This window comes from Poecilia latipinna, unplaced genomic scaffold (genome assembly GCF_001443285.1).
Source record: "Poecilia latipinna isolate Pla-1442-1.1 unplaced genomic scaffold, P_latipinna-1.0 Scaffold751, whole genome shotgun sequence".
Lineage (NCBI taxonomy): Eukaryota > Metazoa > Chordata > Actinopteri > Cyprinodontiformes > Poeciliidae > Poecilia > Poecilia latipinna.
Genome location: NW_015113367.1, coordinates 248,652 through 273,217, shown reverse-complemented (window position 1 = coordinate 273,217; position 24,566 = coordinate 248,652). Strand labels below are relative to the sequence as shown.

The window sequence follows — 24,566 nt, the reverse complement described above, 5'->3', positions numbered from 1 at the left end:
TTTTTCTCCTTACAGATAATATCTTATTAGTAATTACATAAAATTGGAAAAGCCTGTTTGTATTTCAGACCATTTTAAGTACTTAAAATTAATAACTTTGGCAACATGTTGGTAGCCAAACGTGTTCAGATATTTTTAGTGTTGCTAAAGGCAAAGGTGATTTTTTTTTAAACTTTTCTAATCAATGTTGAAAATTTAAAAAACTACAACGAACAATTTAACTGAGAATGTTTGACACTGACACAAAGATGTATTTGCTCATAATTGCACTTCCACCAGTGTGATCCTAAAGTATTGCTAAAATTGTGATCCTGATCATTAATTCTGCCTAATAGAGCATCCAGAAATAGTCCTTCCCCCCTGCAGGCTTCTCTGTCGAATGAAGCCGGGCCGCCTGCCGTCCTTGCTCTGAGGGAGCGTGGTAATACCTGAGGAGACGGTGGGGGAGCTGCTGGGGTAAAAGGTCACCATATCCTCCCCCCGCCAGGAGCCTGAAGCCATATGAAGAGGCTGTATATGCGCTTAGAAGTCAGGTGCTGGTTAAAATGTCAACTCATCGCTCACATAAAAGCCGCGCTTAAAACGCCAGAGTAACATCTTTCTGTTCAAAATGTCACAGAGTGACTGACATGAAAGCGCCGACCGTCGTCTCTGATGTCCAGTTTGACTGAAGCATCTCTGGCTGTTTGAAGTCTCTGGAGTTTCCACCAATTATTGCAATAAAACCAAACGGAAAACAAAAAGAAAATGTGTTCTTCCATGAGGACAGGTATCCCCACAGCATGGTCTCACTTCCTCTGTGTGTCCTCTACATGGTTTGTATCAAACTGCAAATCGACTCTCATGAAGGCCAGATTTGGTCGGTGCATGACTGGTAGACTTTCCCGTCTTACCTAAATGTTTCTGCAGCTCCTAAAGCTAATTGGTTACTGGATTTTATTTAGGGGGAATCAGAGTAACGGAATCTGAATCGACTTTAAGATTTTAATTTTTAAAATGTGTTTTGTTGGTCTGCCACATAAAGCACAGCCCAAAAAACACCCAGCTGTGTTTTTTTTTGGCAATAACTTAAAGTTTTTTGGTGTCTGAAAAATGAACATTCTGAATGTTAAGTCACATTCAACAAACTTCGTTACCTAGCAACCCCAGCCCGTTGCCTAGCAACGCAACCAAATCTCCAGCATGTTTGTTTAGCTGGTTTTATACGCTGTACAATGGCTGCTGGAAAAAACAAAAGTGTTTTGTTGTTGACTTACCATCCAGAAACCTCTTGTTGCATTACTTTTGGTTGTGTAGGAGGCTCCACTTCTGCTTTTCAAAGATGTGCAGTGTAAACATTGAGTTGGGGGCGTGGCCAGCAGCAGCTTATTTGGATTTAAAGTGACAGGACACCCTAAAACAACTCAAAATAGGCAGAATTGAAATGTCGTTATCTAAGAACAATTTAGTGGAAAAAAAAAAAAAAGTAATGGACGTGTTTTGTATTGCCCATATACCTATCTTCACCTTTATGGGTTATCAGTACGTCTGCGAAGTACCGGATACAGATTAACCTTGAGATGAAGGATCCCAGCCCACTGGCACCATTCGGTTTTACTGTTAGCGTTAGCTTACGGTTGGGAGTGATTGACAGAACTGGCTGTTTCCCCTCGCAGCAGGCTTCATGCCCGAGCTGAGTCCCAAGACGCTGCTGATGATGCACCATAGCAGGGTTCGGCGTTGACACGTGTTCGTCCCAAATGGTGAAGATGCGTACGTGTGTGTGCATACACTCTGCTGTGGCACCGCTGAGCATCTCAGGAAGATGTGGACGGCGTCGGCAGCTCCGTTGGTTTACTGCCACCTCTCAGTTTGGGTGTATTTTTGGTTGGCTTGTGCCCTGAAGGTTGCTCTCCTTGGAGGGAAGAATCTGAATGTCCCCTGTTGAGCAGCGCCTGCAGGAACGATCAGTTTCAAACTGATGCTTTCTGAACTCAGAGGACTTTACCTCCAGGAAAAAAGGCTTTTAAAAATACCCCTCACTCTCCCTTCCTTTTAAACACAAACATACAGCTGCACAGTTCCCGCTTTGCATGCAGGTAGTCACCAGCCAGTCATCTGAACCTCCTGAACCGTCAGAGCTGGGAACTCTTAAAGCTTTTCTGTAAGTTCCTGATGATGGAAAACTAGAATGCATTCCTTTGTTATTCTAATGAACAATCTTCTTCTCTTTCTTTTTAGAGTTTGGGCTCCGCAGACCGAAAAGAAAACCAGCAGAAGAGGTAAGTCTCTTTAATTTAACCGCCTCTTCATCAGGGATTCATAATGAACGGCTGTTTGTCTGCATGCAGTTCAGTAGTAGCTGGTTAAATTTACATTTACTTGAAAAACATTTTCCCCTTCTGGAATATTTTTACCACACTGTACTTTTTACTTTTACTTGGGTAATTTTATTATGAAGTATTTCTAAAATTTCTGGATTTTCTCCGTACTGGATGAAAAACAAATCAAAACTTCACAGTTAAAGTTTCATCAGTTTTATATTGAAAGAAACAGATTTGGAAAAATTTCCTTTTGCTTGATTTTGTTATTTTGTTTTTATTTATATGCATAATTTTCATTTTGGTCCAATTTTTAAATATCAAATGATTAATAATTTGATGAGTTATCAGAACTTGAGTCGACGTTTCACCAAATACTTTCTTACTCCTGAGTAACTTTTTACTTTTACTTGAGTAAACCTTTTGGCTGCTCTCCCCACCAGGTTAGAAAATCCAGTTATTAGAAATAACTCGTCATTATTGATGCACCTCATTGCAGCCGTTTTCCGTCTGTTTTCTGGATGTTGTAATTAAAGTCTGTATTGAGCTCAGTGCTTTTATTCTGCTCTGTTCCTTTAAGCTGCTCACTTGAAACTTTGACCTTATTCCTCTGTGTGCAAATGTAATCAAATTTCCATGTTTGTGTGTGTTTGAAACACAAGTTGGATTATGAGCCATAATCCAGTCTGCAGCGGTAATTCCTCTCCGGCATTCTGGTTTTCACAGCGCTCCACTATGTGGACTGACAGGAACCACAAAAATAAATAAAAATGAAAATGATGTTTGAACTCATAAAAGAATTATGTAAGTCTGCTAATTCTGAACTGGAAGCATGTCTGCATACGACTGCACACTTAATGAACACAAACGGGTCCACTTTTAGATTCACGTTTGTTTACCAGTAAAGTAAATCAACATCTTTGCACGAAATGCATGACTCTGCATGTATTTCTTTTCAAGTTTAGTTTTATTCTGAAAAGAAATAAAACCAAATCTGGCAGAACTACCAGATTTGGATCCAAGTGAACCAAATCAATAAATTGAAATTTCACCAAAAAGTTGTTTTATGTGAACTTTTTAAAACCTAACATGTCACACTCATTTCACAGAGAAATTTTAAACCTTGTGTTTATTTTGATGGTTATGAGACAACCATCAGCTGTGTTTTTTTTTTTTACAGCTGATAAAAAACAAAACAAAACACAAATTCAGTTTCATTTGGAATATTAAAAAGTTTGTCCACAACTTAAAACATGAACTCAGATAATCCTCATAAGGCTTTGGTTATGTTATCCCTGTTACAACTGGCCACAGTTTTTTCTTTTGGTAAAGTTTCTTGTGCAAATATCTTAGTTTTGTCTTTTCCAAGTTTACCAACTTATAAGTCATTTTTCAGCAAGACATACACACTTGTTTTAAGTAAATAATTCCTAAACGTTGATGAAAAAGTTCTAGTTCAGATACATTATCTTACGGGAAAAGTGAAATAATCTGCCAGTGGAACTAGAACTTTGATCAATATTAAGGAATTATTTACTTAAACCTCTTCATCTCGCTACAAAGCTTTAAGTTAGTTTATCTTGTGTCAGGTGTACTAAGACATTTGTACTGGAAACTAAACCAAAAATACTTGGTCACATTTTGTGTTTTTGCAGTGATTATGCACAGAAGAGAAATATCTTGTTTATTTATTAAACTCTTTTAAGCCAAATTTTATTTGATTAAATCAGTTTGATGATTTTAACTCACTGATTTTCTTTAAAAGAGTTTCTTTTCCTCCCATCTTCCTTCCGTTTCTGGTCAAGTTCAGCCAGGTTTGCATGAGCACATAATGCACCTCGACGTTTCTGAGTTTATTATGTGTCATTTTTAAGTTAAACACAAAAAGCCGCCTTGCAATCGAGCTCAATCTGTTGATGCATTGAGTAAAAATGTGACGGTGCGAGCCGTGTTTATCTGGTCTCCGGGTTACGTTCGGTGTGCCTGGATGTGATGTGGAGGCTGTCGACCGGTGCGCTCCGTTCTGTATGAAGACGCCTCAGGATGAGGCATGAGTATCGTTTTCTGGCACAGTGAGCGCTCGGTGTGCCGGAGTCAGAGACATCTGTTGCCAGGAGACAAGCAGCCATGGTGGAGAAAATGACAAGTAAGAGGAGCGTGGCTGGGAATAAATGAGATGTTCACGCCACTACATACCGACTTAAAATGGCACGATCATGTGAGAGCGAGGGCATGAGCACAGCCCTACTATAGAGAGTAATATGTGAGTACATATTCACGTGTTTACTTGGCGTCAGAAAGGAGAATCAACGAGGCTTGGCTGGAGTTTACGTTACGCATGTCAACATCAGGAACATTATTCACTTAAAGCTGGATATCTTAGTATGACATCAACACGCATCGTTCAGACAGGGCGCCACGTATTATCTGCCTTTCTACTATTTTTAGAGTCAAAAACACGTCAACAGTTGAAACATGAATAAATCCTAATCTGCTTTTCCATTGTTTTAAGATTAGTAATCTTAAAACAATTTTACAGCACAGAAAACGCCTCTAGAGTGTCGTGATCTGTGTTTCTGTGTGTTTATTTTTGAGTTCTTCTGTGTTCAGTCCTGTGTAGTCCTGTGTTCAGTCCTGTGTAGTCCTGTTCCCTGAGTCTCTGTCCTCCCTGTTGATTGCTCCCCAGGTGTGTCGTATCCCCCTGATTACCCTGTGTGTATTTAGCCCCACCTGTTGTCTGTGTTCGTTGTTAGATCCTCGTCATTTGTAACTGTTTCCCTGTGCCGTCGTGTCCCACCCTCGTCTAAGTCTGTTTTCCTGTGGACTCTGAATCATTAAATTCATCATTTTCACCTTCATCCTGGCTGCCTGCGTCTCATCTCACCTCACCAAACCCCGAACCATGACATAGAGCCCTGCGTCTGGCTGACGGAGTATCTGAAAGCTGCAGGGTGACGACATGACGGCGAACTGCTGAGGTGACAGGAGGGTTTGTTCAGGGAAACGGGAAGTTTTAGGTAAAATGTTCCACCTTATAAATCAGAGTCATGTTTTTGTCATGAAGTGTGTTTGTTGGTGGTGAGGATAGATGTGGAGGACCCAGGTTAAAGTGAGAGAATGATGGTTTTAATGGTCCAGGCAGCACAGGTGAGCACTGGGAGCACTGGGAGCACTGGGAAACTGGCCCAACACAGGAACGGGGCAGACACAGGGACAAGCAACGGTAGAGGAGGATTGACGGGGAGCAGGGAGCACAGGTGGGATTAAATACCCAAAGGGAAATCAGGGGAAACAGCTGGGAACAATCACGGATTAGACGCGACATATTGACCAATAAACACACAGAAAACCAAATGCTCACGGTGCTGTGTGGTTGAAGCAGGGTCAAAGTTCAGGCAGGAGCTTCGGATTCACAGGATGAACATTTAAAGAGAATTTATTATGCAAAACTTACATTTTACGACTTTTTGTTCTTCAATTTGGGTCACAACTGCTTCTAAAAACAACCAAGACGCTTTAAAGAAAAACATTTTTTGACAATAACTTAATGTTTTTTGGAGTCCAGTAAATGAACCGTTTCCTAAACTTCCCAATGTTAAGTCACATTTGACAGGCACTGCGCCGTTACCTAGCAACCAAAACTGAGCCCAGTCCTGTTACCTAGCAACCAGAATTGAGCCCAGTCCTGTTACCTAGCAACCAGAACAGAGCTCCAGCACATTTGATCAGCTGTACAATGGCAGCTGGAAAAGACACGTTTTGTTATTGACTTGCCATCCAAAAACCACCTGCTGTATTCTTCTTCATTGTGCTGGAGGCTCCACTTATGCTTTTCTAATATGTGCATCTGCAGGTAGACATTTTCACATGCAAGTGTAAACATTGAGTTGGGGGCGTGGCCAGCAGCAGCTTATTTGCATTTAAAGTGACAGGGGTCTTCAGAAGAAAAACAAAACATTTATACAGCTGTGAAGTTAAACCCTTAAAACAAAAACACCAAGTCATTGTGTGTGACCAAGTGAGACTTTCAGCTGCTTCCGTTCACTGCCTTTATGTTTTACACACCGACTGTGTTTACTCATCACAGTGAGACGAGTTTGAATTTCAGGAACCGTGCGACAAAACTTCAGTTGGCTTTGAATTTGTGGCATTTTACTTTAACAGTTATTATACCTTGGAACAGAAAACCAGATCATGCAAAAGATGAAGTTCAGACTTCCTGAGTGGCTTTTAAAAACTAACTTTTTAGGGTTAAGTAATGAAATTGTTGAACTCCAGTTGTCTGTAAATCCATTCTATAAAGTAAAAGTCAGTCATTTGGGCTCATTTCGTCCCTCTACATTTTGCAAACACACTTTACTTTTGCACCATGTTGTTTTTCTGTTTTATAGCTGAAACCTTCTTGAACGTTCCAGTTTTTTCTCATTAAAGTTTCTGTTACTTAGAGCATGTTGTTAGTTTACCGTCATGTTTTCGTATGACTGAATCATTTTTCCCTCTCAGCAGTAGCTGCTTGTTGCTGTGGTTACCAGTGACACATAAACCAAAGGCCTCCACAATAATCCATGCTATAATGTTCGTGACATCACCGATTCTGTGATATTTTATTCAGTCTGTAGCCAACAGAGGCTTTGACTAGTCAACCACAGCGGTTGAGCTGCTCTGTTTTTCTCTCTTTTTTTCTTACTTTTCAGCTTTAATTAGAAACAAGCAGAGCGATAAACTCTGAATCCAAGTAGGCAGAGATGCAGATGGAGGACCCACCGCATCAACACACACAGAGAAATAGTTGAATCTAGAAATGAGATAATAGGGATTTCTTACTGTTCCCACTGTCTGATTAGTAACACATTTTTTCATTTCCCAGCTTTCATCTCGTTTCTTTTCCAGATTTCTGAGATCTCAGTGTAAACAAACATCGAGGAGTATTTACAATAGTGGTAATAGCGGTAGCAGAGGGAGCTAGCTCAGCGGGGAGAGTGGACCGCCGCTGGCCCTCTCTCAAGACTTTTTATTTTTTGTGTGGCTTTGGTAAGCACAGCAGATCTCAACAACAAAGGGTGTTTTTTTAAGGCTTTATTGTTTATCTTGTGTTGGTTCATTACATGAAGATGGTACACTTATGTCAGCAAAATAAGTAACTGTGTGTGAGAGCATTTGTAATGTTTGATGTGGCTTCAGGGATGCTGGGAGTCCAGAGACACACATCGCTTCCTAAAGCATCCACATCATTATGTGTGTGTTAGAAAACGAGCTCACTTTGCAGAACTTTTCAAAGTCTGACTTTCAGTGCAAACTTCACTCAGTTTGAACACTTAAACTCACATTCAACATTTTATACTCACTTTGATTTAAAGTAGTTTTCTATAATCTTCACAGCTATTTTGTTTTCATCAGAGGATATATAAACCGCTACATTAAGAGGAATCAACTCATTAGAAAAAAATCAACAGAATATACCGTAAAATCCCTGTAAAATACATTTATATCCCACATATATGTGAGATTTGTTTATGATTAATTTCTATAATTTATCAAATATTTGACAGCCAAAGGAAGGACCTCACAGTAGAGGAAACCAGAGATAAAGTGCATTAAAAATGCAAAATGCATATTTAAAACACAAAGCATTACATAAAAAAAGGAATATAAAATGAGAAATTCAAGCAAACATTCGGAAAATTCACAAAATGCTTTACTCTGGCAGCGTGTCTCATGCCATTTGCTGTCTTTCATCTTTAGCCTCAGCAAATCCAGTTGAGTTTTAATGTTTAGCTGCACATAGTTGGGATAAAATACAACTTTTGCTTTTCTGGAGAAAGTTTTGACACATTCACTGGCTCAGTGTGGGATAATAGTGACACAGTAAAGTTTTACATTAAAAGCAGGTAAACCTGCAGTACTTCATAAGCAGAACTAGAGACAACATGTTGAATGAAAGGGACCCGAGAACGGAGCCGTGGGATTCCCCCCTCATTTCATCTCTTTTTGCTCTGATTTATATTTGGCCAAATAATTTAAAGTGGTCTTTGTCTTTAAAGTACAATCTAGATTAAACAGATTAAACAGTGATGTGGGGAAAATAGTTTAGTTATGGTTAGAAAATAAATGGAACTTTCACACAAAGGTTGGTTTTGATAACTTTTTTCCACCTAATAACCAGAATTCTCATTTGGAAACTGTTTTATGTTTACTCAGGTCCTTTTTTATAACAAATGAAAACTCTTCAGTGTTTCTGAAGTAGGTTTTTGGTCTGTGTTCTCATGTTGATGTTAGAATTAATTTATAAATGCAGGTTGACAGCTTTACTGTGTTTTCTGTTTATCTGAAGACGACGATCCTCCTGTGTTTGGTTTCTAAGTAACGTTTCCAGTTATCTCATGAATTCTGCCGAAGTGAAAGCAAGCGAAAAGTTCCTCCGTCGGCCTCGCCCCTCCTCTCTCGGCGGCGCGGTTCTCCAGCAACAGCAACAGGCGCTAATAATTTACAGGCTTCTATGTGCTTCCAACTCCATTCAAGTTTAATTTCACTGCAAATCCATCATCTGTGTATCTTGCTGCGTGGAGTCAGCGTTACGCAACACATCAAACACAGCAGAGGACACAGAGGGAACGGTATCAAACCCGACACCGCAGGGAGCCAGCCGACATTGAAAAACTCCATCAAATGCGTCCCATATTTCTGTCTGCCTGACAAATTTTGTATGTGCCGACTTTGTGGAAAGCCAGAGTGAAATAATGATAGGAAGGCATGTGAAAAAGAAAATAAAGATGAAATGATGAGTGTGACTCAGAGACAAAGATGAAAGGGAATAAGGCGAGATGGAAATATCTCTGTTTACCAAAGTGGGTGGATGGGCAACATATGAGAAGACATGTGTGGGATGATAACAGAGTCCCTGCACTGGTAAAGTAACATTTCGTTAGATAATTGGCTCTTGATGATGATCCAGTTTGGTTTAGAGTTTGTTTTTAGGAACCGGCCTCCTGTCTCCGTCAGACGTTCGCTGGCCTGCAGAAAGCATCACAACCTTTAAGCTTTTCACGTTGCATTAAACTGATACATCTTATATGACAGAGCAGCACACTGAAACCTGTTAAATGGAGGGCCCTCTTTACCATGATACCCCTAAATTAAAATCCAGTGCAATCAGAGTCGACTAATTTAACTTCTTGTTAGAGAACATTGGTGAATAAGCAGCTTCATGAAGACCAGGGAACACAGCAGGGAGAAAGTGAGGGGGACGTTTGTAGCAGCAACTCTATAACATGGTGGTGGCAGAATCATACTGTGGGGAAGCCGACAAAGCTTTTCAGATTTGGTGGGAAGACAGAGGAAGCTGAATCCAGTACAATCCTGGAAGAAAGTCTGTTGACTAGAGGTTCCCTTTCCATCGTGCCAACATGCTTAAATACAATTTATGTGTTAACATGGCCTAGTCAAAGTCTGGGTCTAAATACAATTGAGAATCTGCTTTAAGAAAATGCTTTAATTTAATTCAATACTTTATTTATTCCAAAGGGAAATTAAATGCTGTAACTCATATCTTCCAAGTGTCTCCAAAGAGTCGCTGTGGGCAGGAAGGATCTCTTGTAGCAGTCAGTGTTACAACACATCTGAAGAAGCCTCTGACTGAAGACTGTTGCTGTATAAGTGTTTCATGACCGCCAAAACATGCTAAACTATGGTTTTCCACAGTAACGTCCTGGATGACTCCATTAGCTGTTGCTGAGCGCTGCTGATCCACCTCATTTGCTTTTGCTGCTCCTCTTAAAATTTTCTGAATGATTATAAATCCGGACAGAAAAACCCCAAAAGGAGATGATTTGAGCTTCTTTCTCCTCTCTCTGCTCTCTGGTCCGGCTCTGCATCCGTTTCACTTCTGGGCGTTTGGTGCATCTTTTTGTTGCTCCGCATAAAACAAGCAAACTTCCTCCAAATGTTGCAATCTGCAGTAAGGAGCATGTTTATTTTAGCATGCAGCAGAATGTTGTTGTGAAATAAACATGTTTTCACCCCCTTTAAATTATGATTTGTGTCATTCTCTGTCTCAGACTCTGCTCCAATAATAGGCTCATCAATTTAAGAAAAAAAGAGTGCATGACATGTTGCGTAATACCTGCTGTGCTGCTGCCTCTCATCGGGAACCCCAACAGATCGCTGCTCCTGCAATGCAGATAACATCACTTTATAACAACTGAGTGAAAATCTCATTAGCTTCTAGAAAAATCAGCGTGTTTTATTGCTGTGGAGCGAGTCCCAGTGAAATAAAGGCAACCTCTGTCTTGTAGGGAGACGTACAGGCAGACAGGGGTTTGGATGGAGATGGCGAGTGGAAAACAAGGTTTTCTTTGAGCCGATTTTAATTAGCAATGTTCATAGCTTGGCTGCCTCCTTTTATGATTGGAGCACTGAAAGCCTTTTTTTGTGGACCTAATGAAATGCATCAAGAGTTAAAACTCTGCTTATGTTTATCTGTGTTGCTGATGCATCGGCTCCTTCGCTGTGCGTCCTTCTCTCTGTCATAACACTCCCACTGGCAGCAACAGCAGAAATAAGAGACATGAAAGAGAAGCTCAGTTTTGTTTTGCCTTCTTTACAAAATAGTTGTTTTAGGTTGGCAGCCATAACTGCTGGATATTTGTCTGTCATGCTCATTATTTATTACATTGTATGTCCAGTAGTAATGTAGAATAGGAGCAGTAATTGAGGGCCTCCTAACCTCAGTCAGACCACATGAACAGTCGGAACGCGATGCTTTTATAACACAAATCACTTTGCATGATCTGAGAAGCAGCTCACTGTTCAAAATCCATCTGAGAAAACAGTCAGTCCCAAAGAGACATGTTTACAGTTTGGACTCTTATACCACATTTAATGTATTGCATAAACATAAAACACTCCTGCGTTTTTATATATATTTATATATATATATATATATATATATATATATATATATATATATATATATATATATATATACACCTTGAATTGTTCCACATTTTGTCACATAAAGACCACAGACTTAATGTGGATGATTTGCTTTTTACTGGTGGATAAACCAGAGTTGTAGGTGACCAGAGTGAAGGTGTGCAGGTCGAACCCGCCCACCATCATGCAGCCATTTTTCTTTGTGAAAACATCTTAATTCTCACAAAATAAGAAAAATCATAATTTTTCTTTTTCAAAAAGAAAAATTATGATTTTTCTTAATTTGTGAAAACATCTTAACTTCATCTTTGAACATCAGTTTTCAAGACTGGCCACAGATTCTCAGTAGCAGTTGGATCTGGACTTTGAATAGGCCATTTTAGCACATAAATATGCTTTGATCTGAATAAACTCGGTTATGTTCAGGATGGTTTCCTGCTGGAAGGTGAACCTCCACCCCAGGTTCAAACCTCCAGGTTTTCTTCCACCAGTCTGTTTGTGCAGGAAAGCAGGATCCCTCAGCATTATACTGCCACCACCATGTTTGGCCCTGTGTCTGTGGAGCAGTGCAGTGGTAGTTTTTCTCCACAGTGTTTGCATGAAGGCCTCATCTCATTTTTTAATAGCGTAAAAGTTTCCACATGTTGAGCAACGTGTATCATTTCCATCTTTACTCTGGAGAAAGCAGAAAGCACTTTTACTTTCCGAAACATTTATTTTGATCATGTGTAATTATTCAGTAAATTAAAATATTATTTGTTTGTCTGAAAATGAATATATGTGAAAAATATATTTTAACAAAGACGAAAATTGATTTTTCAATTTAGAAGCGTTTCCTAATAAATTGTTGAGCTGAGGTAAATGACACCATATCAAACAGTATTTTATTTTTTTAAATATAAGTTTTTTAATAACTTATTGCCGAGTTACTTGCTACATTTTGAGGGCATAGATTTAATTTCAGATTATTGCCCTTTTAAAGTGTTTTAGTTCTGAAATGTGAACAATTGCTGCACTTTCATTCATTTCTTCTTTAGACTTTTTCAGACTTTTATCAGAGCAGACGTCTCTGTTAGAAACTAATTTATTTTTCTATTTTTAGGTTTTGTTGTTGAACACATCCACCGTGGTTTTCATACGTCTGCCCATCAAACAGACGTCACATTTCAGTCCAACTCCGTTTCTAACTTTTTACAGTGCTTGATATGGGATGCTTGAGCGTTTATAAAAAAACCGATTCTATAATTCATGACGATCATCAATGTTTGCTTTGTGAGAGCAGCAGTGGGTCTGCAGCTTTGTGCAGTGAGAGCGAGAACAATCGGTGCTTTAGCTGAGCTGCTGCACACGGATCCCTCTGAGCAGCTGATTGCTGTCATGGCGGTGAAACAGAGAGGGAAGGCAACATTAGGTGAGCTGTGAATGTTTGTGTGAAGGAAGGAGGGGGAATGTGAGAGAATTTCAACACTCCACCAAATCATCACACCAGCAGTTCACAGCTGACAAAGACGCGCTTGTGTTGCAAAACTCCGGAAAGTTACAGGCGCTGCTAAAATCATATCAGCCCTGATAAGCAGCAGAAATATATTGTTTTGAGATTGGTTATCACATCTTATTTGGTGATTGAACACCATGCAGCTCCAGTCAGAACAAAACGAATGCCTGAAGCTTGGAGGGAGTCATGACAGAGTCTGTATGGTGGCCCAGAAGGACCAGCAGAATGCAAAAGCCACAACAGAAGTTGTGCTGAAGTGGAAGTGACAGCGTAAGTTTCATTTGAGCCGAACTTATGCTGTGGCTCCTGCATTTTGTCAAACTTTCTGGGCTTCTGCAGGTTTTAGCTCTTTAACAGGAGCATGTTTCAGATTTTACTATTAAAAAACACAGCAACGGTAAGTAACTTTATGTACGTTTAAAATTTACACAAGACTACATTTGTGGAACAATCTTTACCAGAAAATAGTACAGAAACGTTACATATTGCATGTATGAATTAAATGTTTTTTAACCTCAGTCATTTAGCAGAAATGTTCATCAGTATCAACTCTGACACATCAGGCAGGGAATTAGTAAACACAATGACAAATGAAGCTTTTAAATGATGTCCCACACTTTGCCTTACAAAGTCCTTCATGTTTGGTTTGGTGCATCACAGTAACAACCTTCAGCGGTTAGGAGATTTTTTTCCTGTGTAATAAATGAAATAATCTGAACCAGAGCATTTTCATCAGTATTAAGGAATTATTGACTCAAAATAAGCTCCTATCTTGCTGAAAAGCCGCTTGTGAGTTTTGTCTTTTTTCAAGCGTTCTTGCATATTTGCACCAAACGTTTGACCAAATTTACTCAGTGTGTTTTTACAGTGTAAAGTTCTGATTTCCTTGTACAAAAATTTTATTTTGTTACAGTTTCATATTGAATAAACTTGCCCAGATGTGGAAGATATGCTTTTCCCTCCTGTCTCAATTACATTTGGAAGATTTATCTTTTGTTTTACTGATTTCCTGAACTGAGGTCAGCAGCAGGAAATAAAAGCAAATCCAGTTCTGCTGGGAGAGTGATTCACCAGGACACCCTGAGTGGGCTTCCAAGAAGATTTCATCATCATGGTGTGTGTGTGTGTGTGTGTGTGTGTGTGTGTGTGTGTGTGTGTGCGTGTGTGTGTGTGTGTTATCGGGGACAGCTGCATGGGGTCGATCCAGGACTCAGGCTGTCATGGAGCCGATCTCCAACCCGCCAGTTGCCACCAATCCCACCTGCTTCTCATCTGCGTTTCTTCATCTCGGCCCCTCAAAGGAATTCCCTTGGACCTTTTCTGTGTCCTCTGCCCCTCCGAGGCGTTTGATGTCGTCATCCGTTGTGTTTCTAAGCATTACCCTTCTCATCCTTTGGGCCCACGGTCATGTTGTGTCATCTGTTTGCTCGAAAAAATGTGTTTGAACTTCTGTAAGGGACTCTTATTTTATGCACCGGCCACAGATTAAAGCCTATTAGACGCATAAAAACCAAACCGTCCATTAACAACAAAAGATGATCTGAACCAGATCACTGCAGAAAATCCTGACTTAATTACAGTTACCCTGTGAACAGAGAGCTGCTGTTGACGTAGGTGAAAATCAACACCAGTAGCTTGCAGTTGCGTTCACACACAGCATTGAAGTGGACGGCGAAGCCGCGCCTGGACTTAATGCGCTGAATTAGGAGCTCATCACCAATCTGCCAAAAATCCTTCAGCTCCTTCTGGATGATTCACATAGGAAAATATGCCTTTGTCTTTGCTGTTTGGAGATTCTGGCGCTGAGGCAGGAATAATGTGCAGGACGCTGGAGTGGGACGGCGACAGTAACGGACTTTTCTGCTTTATTAGAAATATAGAGAGACTCTGGGCATTTTCATTTCTACTGTATTTAAAAAGAGAAACACTGACTGTACATGAATTAAAAGGCTTTGAAATATTTACAAGATGTGAATTGTTTAAAGATCTCCGGTGTCAGGGCAACAGATGAGTCATATAATTATGTCAGTTTTTTTAAAAGCAACTGTGCAGGCATGCAGCGTTGCACTGTCTGTTTTAAAGAGCATATTTCATGATTTCTACACATTTTCCTTTTAAATCGTGTTCGGGCTGGGAACTCATGATGGTTTTATTAAAAAGAAACGCAGCAGATGAACGTCACCGGCTGAGTTTCCTTTACAGATGTGCATCAAACTTTGACAATATTCCTCTAATGTCGAGAAAACACCATTTCATAATTATGGTGTTTCCTTATTCCAGTGATACTTGAATAAGTTTGTTTATGTGATAAGTCATTAGGAAGCTACTTCCTGTCTTCTTCTTTGTGGTTTGTAGTAACATCCTGCTGTTGATCATGTGATTCGTGATGCGAAAGAGTGACTCCATTTTAGTTTTTCAAAATAAATCAATTTCATTTTGGGCAAAAAAACCCCCACCTCCCCCTGGCACCAAAACCTGTTATTGAAAGACGAGCGTTTCTTCTGAATTGGTTTGTTTCCATTAAGCAATTTTTTTTTCAAATGTCAGATTGTGTAATTATATGATCAATGGACCGATGATTCTAGGTACCAAACGCTAAACTTGGCTGTCAACACATAAAATAACGGCTGCCAGACTGATTGTAGTTTTAGGAAAAGCTTGTAGAAAAAACATTTATACGTCAATTTGTGCGGTGAGAAGGAGGAAGTACAAAGAAATGATGGAGAGGCGTTGGCTTGAGACCTAGCAAACAGGCACTCTGCACAGGGATTTAAAAGTGCTTTTGTTTAGTCCTGAAGGTCATTTCAAGATGATGTCAGACATGCAGAGAATGAGGAAAGTAAACAGACTGATATGCAATCAAACCACAGTTTCATTCATTTAGCTCAGACACTGAGAAAGAAAATCACTAATGGGTCATTTTTGCAGGAAACAACCATGAAGTGACAGTTTGGACAGAGACTTCATTAATCTGAGGATATCATAATAGATTTTACACAAACTGAGGGAAGCAAAAGAAGAATCTCAATCTGTCCACCAGTCGCCTCGCTGGTCTGGCTGTTGACTCCATCGCTGTAGCACAAACTAACCTGTGAGGGCGCTGTTTCCCTGCGTCCCTTACATGTTGCATTTCCTCCCCTTGAAACTCGCTGATTTTATGAATATACTCAGAATATCAGAAATGTCTTTTCTGTAAACAAATCAAACTTTGTCAACCATAAACATTGAAAAGAATTCTGTAAGTTTTTGTGCATCAAAAGAGAAAAGAAGCCTCGTCTTTTTAGAAAAGTCACTAATTATTATTATTTCTTTAATTATTATTTACTTTGTAGCACCCCTACCGTTCTCCACGGTTTGTTGCTGAAGTTTCGTATCTTAAAAGTCGTTGTGAGTTTCCACGTCTCCAGCTCTGGTGCTGAGTGGATTTCCTCGTTTTGAGCCCGGCTCTTTGATGGAGCACAATAATTCATTTTGATTAGTCTCCAGTGTAACTGCAGCAATATTACGCAGCCTCATCAAATGTATTCCGGGCAAGAATAAACCAAAATATTACATTTCCTGTTTTTAATTTTGAGAAAAAGTTGAGCTGGGACGTCGTCGGCCCAACAGAGGAGATTAAAATGTGTGGGATTTTTTTTCTTTGAGGAAGATTGAGGGAAAATGAGGCAAGAAGAATGTGGCTTTCCCCTGAAACTCCATGTTTCCTCAGAGACCTGAAGCATTGTGAGCTGTTTGTCTTTGAGAACGGCTGTTTCTGAAACATTTTCTCTGTTTTCATGAAGATTAACGGCACCCAGTGGAGTTATTATAACATTATTTCATTTATTGCAGAAGTTTCAACTCAGTGGATGATTTGGAAAAATCCAACTTTTAATTTGGCTGCATTTGTTCCAGGGGGAAAACATGAACCCCATGAATCTATTTGTAAATTAACTGATGGCCGCTTCTCGTGTTAATACTTGTTAAAGGACAACGTTTGGTCTTCTAACTGGGTTTGTTTTCCTGAAGTTCAGCTTCTCAGGTCAGGATTCGGTGGTTTGGCTGTGACTTGGATCGTTATCCTGGTGAAAGACCCAGCTAGCTGAGGTCACTGGGGTCTTATTTAAAATGAAATCACTCACACAGCATCACAGATCCTCTCCCGTACCTTAGACAGAGCTGGTTTTATGTTAATCTTTTCCAGGCCAAAAAGTTACATTTTTGTTTCATCTGGTCCCATAAAATGGCTCCTGCTGAAAACCCCAAGCAGTTTAGCAAATCCACATTTTTAATTGTGCAGAAAAGTTTGTTTTTTCATGACATCCCTCCCAAACGCCACTGGAGTCTTAAACCAAGGATTTGTTTTTACCATCCTGGTCACTTTGTGCAACGGCTATAAAATGGATCCTCAGAAAAACAAGAAGTTTTTAATTTCTACTAAGACGTTCATAGACACGGAAAACAAAGGCTCATGTTATAAAAATGTTTCCGTAGACGACGGCCTCACTTTGGGATGAATCTTTTATCCTTTTCCGCCTGTTGGATCTTAATGTTTCCTTCTGTTGTTGTTCTGCCGTCCAGGTCCGAGTCGGGAATCTCCAAATTCACTCATCGACTCTCCCTGAAAGAGCGACCAGCCAAACCAGAGAAGACGTCTTCAGACCGACCGTCGTCCTACAGAAGACGATCTCTGAGTGTGGACTGGTAAGACGTCTTTCAGTGTCTTCATCACGAAACGGTGAACAGTGTGTGGCCCATTTAAAGCTCAAACTAACGCAGAGGGATTCATTTCACATGAATTACTGCAGTAATGCGGCGCGGCTTGGAGGAGGTCAGCTTTGAGATGGGACAGAGAAACTGTCTTCCCTGGGTTCAGGTCCAGAACCTGCTTTCTGATCCGGACCCGCTCACTGCGCTCCTGAGCTAACACTCAGCATACAGGGGAAGGCCGGCGGGATCACCAGCTGCTAAAAACAAAGTTAGCTCCAGTCTTCGACCTCGGAGCGGAAGAAAAACGCCGCCTGTCGCTTCAGATGCCGACCAGCTGGTGCATCTGAGATCCTGTCCTGGCAGGTTTCATGTTTCACTCCATTTCTTGTTGGATGCTTCATAATTGATGAACCCAGAAAGAAACAAACATCTGCTTTGGGCGTTTTTTCATCTCGTTTTTTAATTTTTAAATCCAGTTAATTTGGTTGTGCTGCAGTTAAGCAGACACCAGGAAGAACAGAGGGACATTTCTGTCCGTCTCTGAATGTCCTCTGGTCTGCGTCGGTTAAAGTGAAATGAGTGAAATGAGTTAATGGGGCCTGCTTTATAAATAATATGTGTTTTAAACTTTAGATTTTGGGTAAAATACCCAACAGGTTCAAGTCCAATTCATGTCCCAACTTATTGGTGTAAAAACCAAATTGAACGTTTTTTAAAGTTAAGTTTAAATGTTAAGGACCCGAGTCTCCAACTCTGATACAAAGTAATTTATCACAAAAAATGAAGTAAATGACATTTTTGATCATATTCTAATTTGCTGAGCTGCAGTAGGTCTGTAACTTCCTGCTGTTAAAAGTAAAATGAAACTCAAAGTCTTGAGTTTTGCACTCGAATGTCTTAAACACATGTCGGTGGCCATGAGTTTTCCAGATTGTAAAGGGATTTTCTCGAAGAGCAGATTTATCTGATCGCAGCGGATTTCCAGGCCGTACCGCTCATTAGGCCAAACCGGTTCAGAGGATCGGTTCTGCTGCGGGCCGGTGCCCGGCGTCTCGGCGTCCTGGGGAGGGAACGTGATGCCGCGGCATCTTGGTGTCGTTGAGGACCGCCGCGTTGCTCCGGCGGCGCCGGCTCATCTGGCTCTTGTAAAGTTTCCGTCGTCAGCCAGCCGATGAAAGGAACTTGAAAGATTTCCAGGTCGAGGCCCGGGAATCCTTCTGGCCTCGGCTCGTTCGTCTCCCCGTTCGCCCCGCTGTTCGTCCATCTGGCCGCCTCCCCGAACTTCCTGCTTACGTTTTCTTGGCTTTTCCTCACTGCTGGGAACAAAGGTCTGGATCTTCCCCTTGTTTTTAAGTCAACCTTGAAGTGGTGGTCGGCTCTTTGGGGCCGGTGTTCTGACTGTCTGTCGTACCTTGTGGCAATGCGCTCATCGATGTTACGTCACATACTGCTTACTCAGCAGATTTCTTATAAATCTGTCACACCTGCAGAAGTTTCATTTTGTGTGTTTTATTTCTCAGAAGTAATAAAACAAAATGACAGGTTTGGTTTTCATCCTTGTCTGTCTGTGCAGCTTCATTTGACATAAAGTGGAATCAGTTTAAAATGAAGCGACTTTTTTCAGACCAGTCAGGATCCCATCGGTTGTGTTGACGTCTGTCATGGCAGAGCGAGTCGTGCGACGTGCAAACGGCCAATTCAAAAGTAAGGATGTCTGCTGTCAGAACAAATACAGAAAATTAGGCAAGTATAAGGCTTCCCTTATTGGGAGCATTGAACAGAAAAGGACTGATCACATAAAACATTCCTATTTAAGGTATGAGGCTGCAGATGATGGTCAGTTGGGAGCTGAGCCGTAGCTCCCCTGCAGTAGCTGCTCGGCGGAGTTACTTTGCGGTTTGTGGAGCTACAGGTGTGGGATTCTCTGCGGTCCTGTCAAATCACGCTGGACCCGCTGTGAGGTCTTAGAGATCTTTTGTTGGACTGTGAGACGGACTGTGTGGTCTCTGAGTGTCACTGCGATGTGTGGTCCGGCAGCAGAAACGTGGTGCTACGTGAAAGAGCTGAGGTGTGCGCCTGCAGTGTGAGGTCCTCCGCTCCGTGTTTTCCTCCCCTGCCGCAGGAAAGGGGACCTGGCCTTTAAAGTTCAGGCCCGGTTGATGTGGTCTGGTTTTTATGGAGCGCTGCGGGTGGATTGGACGCGCTCGTTTAAAGGGAGGGGCGCAGATCCAGCTGGAGTCCAACTTTCTCCCTGCGCCGAGACGCCGTTACATCAGCGTGACTCTCCCTTTGTGACGCAGCGAGAAAAAAGAGGCCGAAGCACGAGAGAGCGGAAGCGGAGGGCTGAGTCAGGTAGACGGAGGCCGGAGGGGAACGCTCAGTCATCGACAAAACGGGTCCGACTGCATTCCTCCAATTCTTTGACTTTTATGCTTCCTGTTGTCTGTGCCAGAAATGTAACCTGTTAAATGGTCAAACCGGGTCCGGGTTCAGATGCTCTTCAGGCTGCTGCATATTTCATATGGTGATATTTCTCATCTCTCTTCTCGTTATAACTTAGAAACAATACAAGTACATTACAGCTATGACTCTGTTACAGGTTTTGAGTACCCACCTCTGTGTAATAATAAGGAAATATCGGTGATATTTACTGTAGTATAGCTGCACAAATAGCTTAGCTTAGCTTTTATCTGCTAGCTAAGACGGAGATGTAGCCTTCGGGTTTGTTGCTCTGCCAGAACTTTATTCCTTTACAAACCCATTTAAACATTGATTGTACGCATCCAGACGAAGCTCCTCCATGGTGTTCAGTGAGTCACAGCAGGAGGTCGGCGTTGACTTTCACATCGTCTGACATGTTTTCCTTCTCCGTCTCATGCGGCTCGATCCCAACAGCAGCCATTTTGTTCGTGTCTCTTTATCTCACACTGAGTGTCCACATATTTTCTTTTTGTTGGTTTTGAAGCCGTGCGTCTGCTGTGCGTTGTCCATGTTTGCCTACCAAGATGGCGCCGATCAGTTCCAGTTCAGACTTGTGAGAACTAAGCCAATAAAGGTTCATTTAAAACTTTTATATCTTTGTGTCATGTGGTAAAAATGATAAACATTCTTTGTACCAAACCGGTCAGAAGAGGTGAATAAGTTAGCTGACACATCGGTGAGGTCACACCTGGAGCTCACCGCTTCTGGTTTCACACACAGAGAAATAAAATCATCCCAGATATTGGGAAGAGAATCATGGAGCTGCTCCAGTCTGGTTCAGCCTTCATCTGGTCAAACAATCTGTGCAAAGGGAAAGTCCAACCATGCGTCCACTCAGGAGGGAGACGGGTCCTGCTCTGAAATGTCCAAATCAGCCTCAGAAAGGGGACATGGACAGAAAGGATCCATGGGACAGGGGGACAGGGGGACATGTCCTGTGGTCTGATAAAACTCCAGCGGACCCGTTTGGCCAGAATGATTGTTTTCAGTAAAAGTGGAGACACTTACACCATCCAAGATGCATAATGTGGGAGTGGCAGCATCATGCTGGGGGCTGTTGGCTGCAGGAGGGACCCAAACCCACTTCATGAAATGTTGGGTGAAAACCTGTCTTCCAAATGGACGACGACCCGAAGCCTTCAGCCGGAGGGGCTTCAGACGACAAAGCTGATGTTTTCGGATCTCAGCCTTGGTCTCAATCCTCTGGAGAAACAAGCCAGACCTGACCCAGTCGGACCGGTTCTGTCCGGAAGAACGGACCAGAACTCCAGCAAGCTACTGGGACAAACCCAAATCAAACAGTTAAAGGCAACATTACACCGAGGAAACGTCTGTAAACTCCTGATGTTAATAAATAATCTCTATGATTGAGTTGTTTAACGAATGCACTGCAAAAACACAAAATCCCACCAAAACTTCTGGTCTAATTCTACTGCAAATATCTGAGTACACTTGAAATAAGACAGAAATAACTTTCCAGTAAGAAATAAGAGTTTAAGTCTATAAAAGTTTAATGTTGATGAAAAAGAGTTTCATTTACCAACATGGGAAAATGTTTTATAAGTGAAAAAATCTAACAGAATAATTACTTTTCCACCAATTTTAAGGAAGTATTAACTGCTGTAAAGTTATGTGCAAGTTAGTTTTGTCTTATTTGAATTGAACTGAGATACTTCCACTAGAAACCAAACCAAAAATACTTGGTAGGGTTTTGTGTTTTTGCAGTGTGGAAATATTTTTGGTCATTTGAACTCATCTAAAAATCACATTTCTGGTCTGATTTACCTGAACAGTGTGTCCGTTTACTGGTGTATGTAAACTTCTGGTTTATTCCTCTGTACTGTTGAACAAGTTCAAACCATTCAGGTAGTTTTTAGTTTCCAAACCTTCGTCCTGCAGAGGAAACTCTGTAACGTCTCATTCTGACACCGATCTGCGTTTCAGCAGCTCCTCTGCAGTGAAAATCTGAGCAAAGAGAAGTCGGTCCCCCGTGAGCGGCGGCTCCGGTGTGTGTGTGTTATGCAGAAAGCGCTGGAGCCAAACTGTCTTAGAGGATAAGAGCCCGCTGACAGCGCTGCGAGGATGACGTCTTAACTTTGAAGTCCGGACAGAGTCCAACCCTCAGCCGTTACATTAACACCAGAGTCTCAGAGCGGCAGAAACTCCAGCCTGCATGTCTGATTTTCTTCTTAATATTCGCACTCACTCATATAAATGAGCAAACACACATTGTAATACTTAGCACTGTGTTGGGCTGGGTGTGTAGTGTTAATCCTTATGAGCTGCGCACAAAGAATTATAAAAGAACAGAGAGAAATCACTAATTTCTTACTGGAAAAAGACGGGCAATGCCCAGAGGGCCTGGGTGTAAAGTGGTTTTGGACAGACTGCCACTTGCCTCATTTGGTTCTAATTTAATTTAATATTACCCACTCTTTTATTCTCCCCTTTGATTTTCCTCTTTCTTCTGTGGCAGAGGGCCCTCAGTTCAAACAGAAAGGACAAATTAGGAGCTTATAAATGCCAGTCATTTTTTTACTCTGCAGCATTTCTGATCATAACACGGTAAAGATCCATTAACGATCATTGGCGAGTGGGACGCCTGCTCCTATTGGAACGTCTGACTCATTATTTCTGCTTTGTAGCTGCATTAACATGCAGAAGCCTCTCCATGTGCGACATACTCTAATCATGTAAAAGTCAATATGGACTTGTTAAGAACAGCAAACGATGCAAATGGAGTCATTCTCCCTCTGAGTGCTGGTTGTTTTTCCATTATCACAGTCGTGCAGTTGTAGAAACCTGAGCTCTGCGCTCATTACAACCATCTCAAACCATTTGCTTTACATAAACAGCTGGATAAAAACAGAGCCAAAATTACAGAGTGTCACCATCCACTTGATTTTTTCTTTTTTTTCTGTTTCCACCCAATATTCCACATTTTTAATGGCTCCAGCTGTTTGCACCCTGCCTGGCCAAACAGGGGAAATGTCTTCACCTCAGATGAAATTATTTAACCCCAGCAGATGTAATGAGTAGCTTCTCATTTGTTAAACAATCAGGTGGAAACACATCCTGTTTTAGAAAGATCGAACTGTTGGCATCAAGCGGAGAAAACATCCAAGGAGACTGTAAAAGCAAAAAGAACTGGAACTGTTCAATGTAAGGAAAGCAGATCGAAAACGATCCTGAATGCTCTCGACAGCCAGACACTGAAACATTTGGTTAAAATTAGGTTGAAGAAAAACAACAGCAAAAGTCAGGCTATGTTTATTAGTGAATTTAACAGCATTTCCACACCACAGTTTGAAGGGAACTCAAAGGATTGGGACTGAACAGCTGTGGAGACGTAAGAAAACCGCTAATCAGTGAAACTGGGAAAAAAGCTTCAATCTGCAAGGAAGCATAAAGATGGGAAGACGGTCATGTGATCCGATGAGTCCAGATGTACGATCACGTTGTCCCAGCCTGTCGGGGAAACGCCGTCATCTGGAGTTACAGTTAAACAACCTGAATCTACCAGAGGTGAGGCTCAGAGCGGAGCTGCTGCTTCCACATCCAGCCAAACAAACTCCGGTCCGTTTGTCTGGAAAGTCCAGTTCGCTTGGTGAGGTGTGAATGCGGACCAAAAACTCTGCTCTGCCTAAAAACCGCGGACTCGGTTCGGTTTGAATGCGCATGTGAACACCAAACGGACCAGAGGTCGCTCCAAAAGCAGGAAGTGGACTACAGCGCAGGCATTGTGGGTAAAGCAAAACAAATACGTTAGCTTAGCGCTAGCAGGAGAAATGGTTTGTGGTCTAAAATCTGATGCCTCTCCATTTTTGTTTAAATTTCGTGAAGAAGGAAGTTGCTCTCAGAGCACTGTAAAAACACAAAGTTTTACAAAGTATTTTTAGTCTAGATTCCAGAACAAATATCTTAGTAAACTTGAAATAAGAAAAGCATCTTACACGTAATGTTTCAGTAAGATACAGATGCTTAATTAAGTAAATATTTCCTTAATACTGATGAAAAGTGCTGGCTCCATTGGCAGATTATTTCACTTATAACAAGACATTTTCCCATGTTATAAGTTAATTTATCTTCCACTGGAACGAGAACTTTTTCATCAACATTAAGGAATTATTTATTTAAAACAAGCTACATCTGTATCGTGCTGGAAAGTTACTTTTAAATTAGTTTTGTTTTATTTCAAGTTTTCTAAGAAATTTGCCCTAAAATCTAGACCAAAAATACTTGGTGAGATTTTGTGTTTTTGTGTCGTTTCCTTCAGTGGTTCTTTGTGCAGCGCCCCCACAGGCCAGGAGGGGAACAGGTTTATCAAAGGTCAGCAGCTGAAAATGTAACAAATTTTGGTCTCCAATCAAATTGAGATGTGGAAGCACCTCAAAGTCTATTTGTTATTTTCACCCAACTGTAAAATATTGAAGAGTAAATTAACTGGACGGTGATGAATATGAGCGGCTAACAGGTCTGGTGCTTCAGTGCAGGAAGTCTTTGCAGACGTAGCGTCGGCATCTGCTGTGGTAAAGTCTCAGCTTTCCTTTTGTTTGCTTAACAGCAGCAGCCATGCAGGAACGAAAACCGATCTGCATATTTTGGTCAGGATCTCCTTGGTCACTCCATTCTGCCTGCAGATTTACAAACAGGATGCCTTTCCACATGAA

At 41.2% G+C, this 24,566-nt stretch overlaps 1 protein-coding gene across 3 annotated transcripts in view; it reads left to right on the top strand.

The window, feature by feature from the left end:
• ankfn1b (ankyrin repeat and fibronectin type III domain containing 1b) overlaps window positions 1-24,566 on the top strand; it is a 69,014-nt gene that overhangs the window by 5,127 nt on the left and 39,321 nt on the right. For 2 of the 3 annotated variants that reach the window (XM_015045855.1, XM_015045853.1), the window contains exons 2-3: window positions 2,221-2,261; window positions 17,287-17,409. The gene's annotated coding sequence lies outside the window, so the exon portion shown is untranslated. Of the gene's footprint in view, window positions 1-2,017; window positions 2,144-2,220; window positions 2,262-17,286; window positions 17,410-24,566 lie in introns of those variants that run through there. The other variant, XM_015045854.1, reaches the window with a different exon arrangement.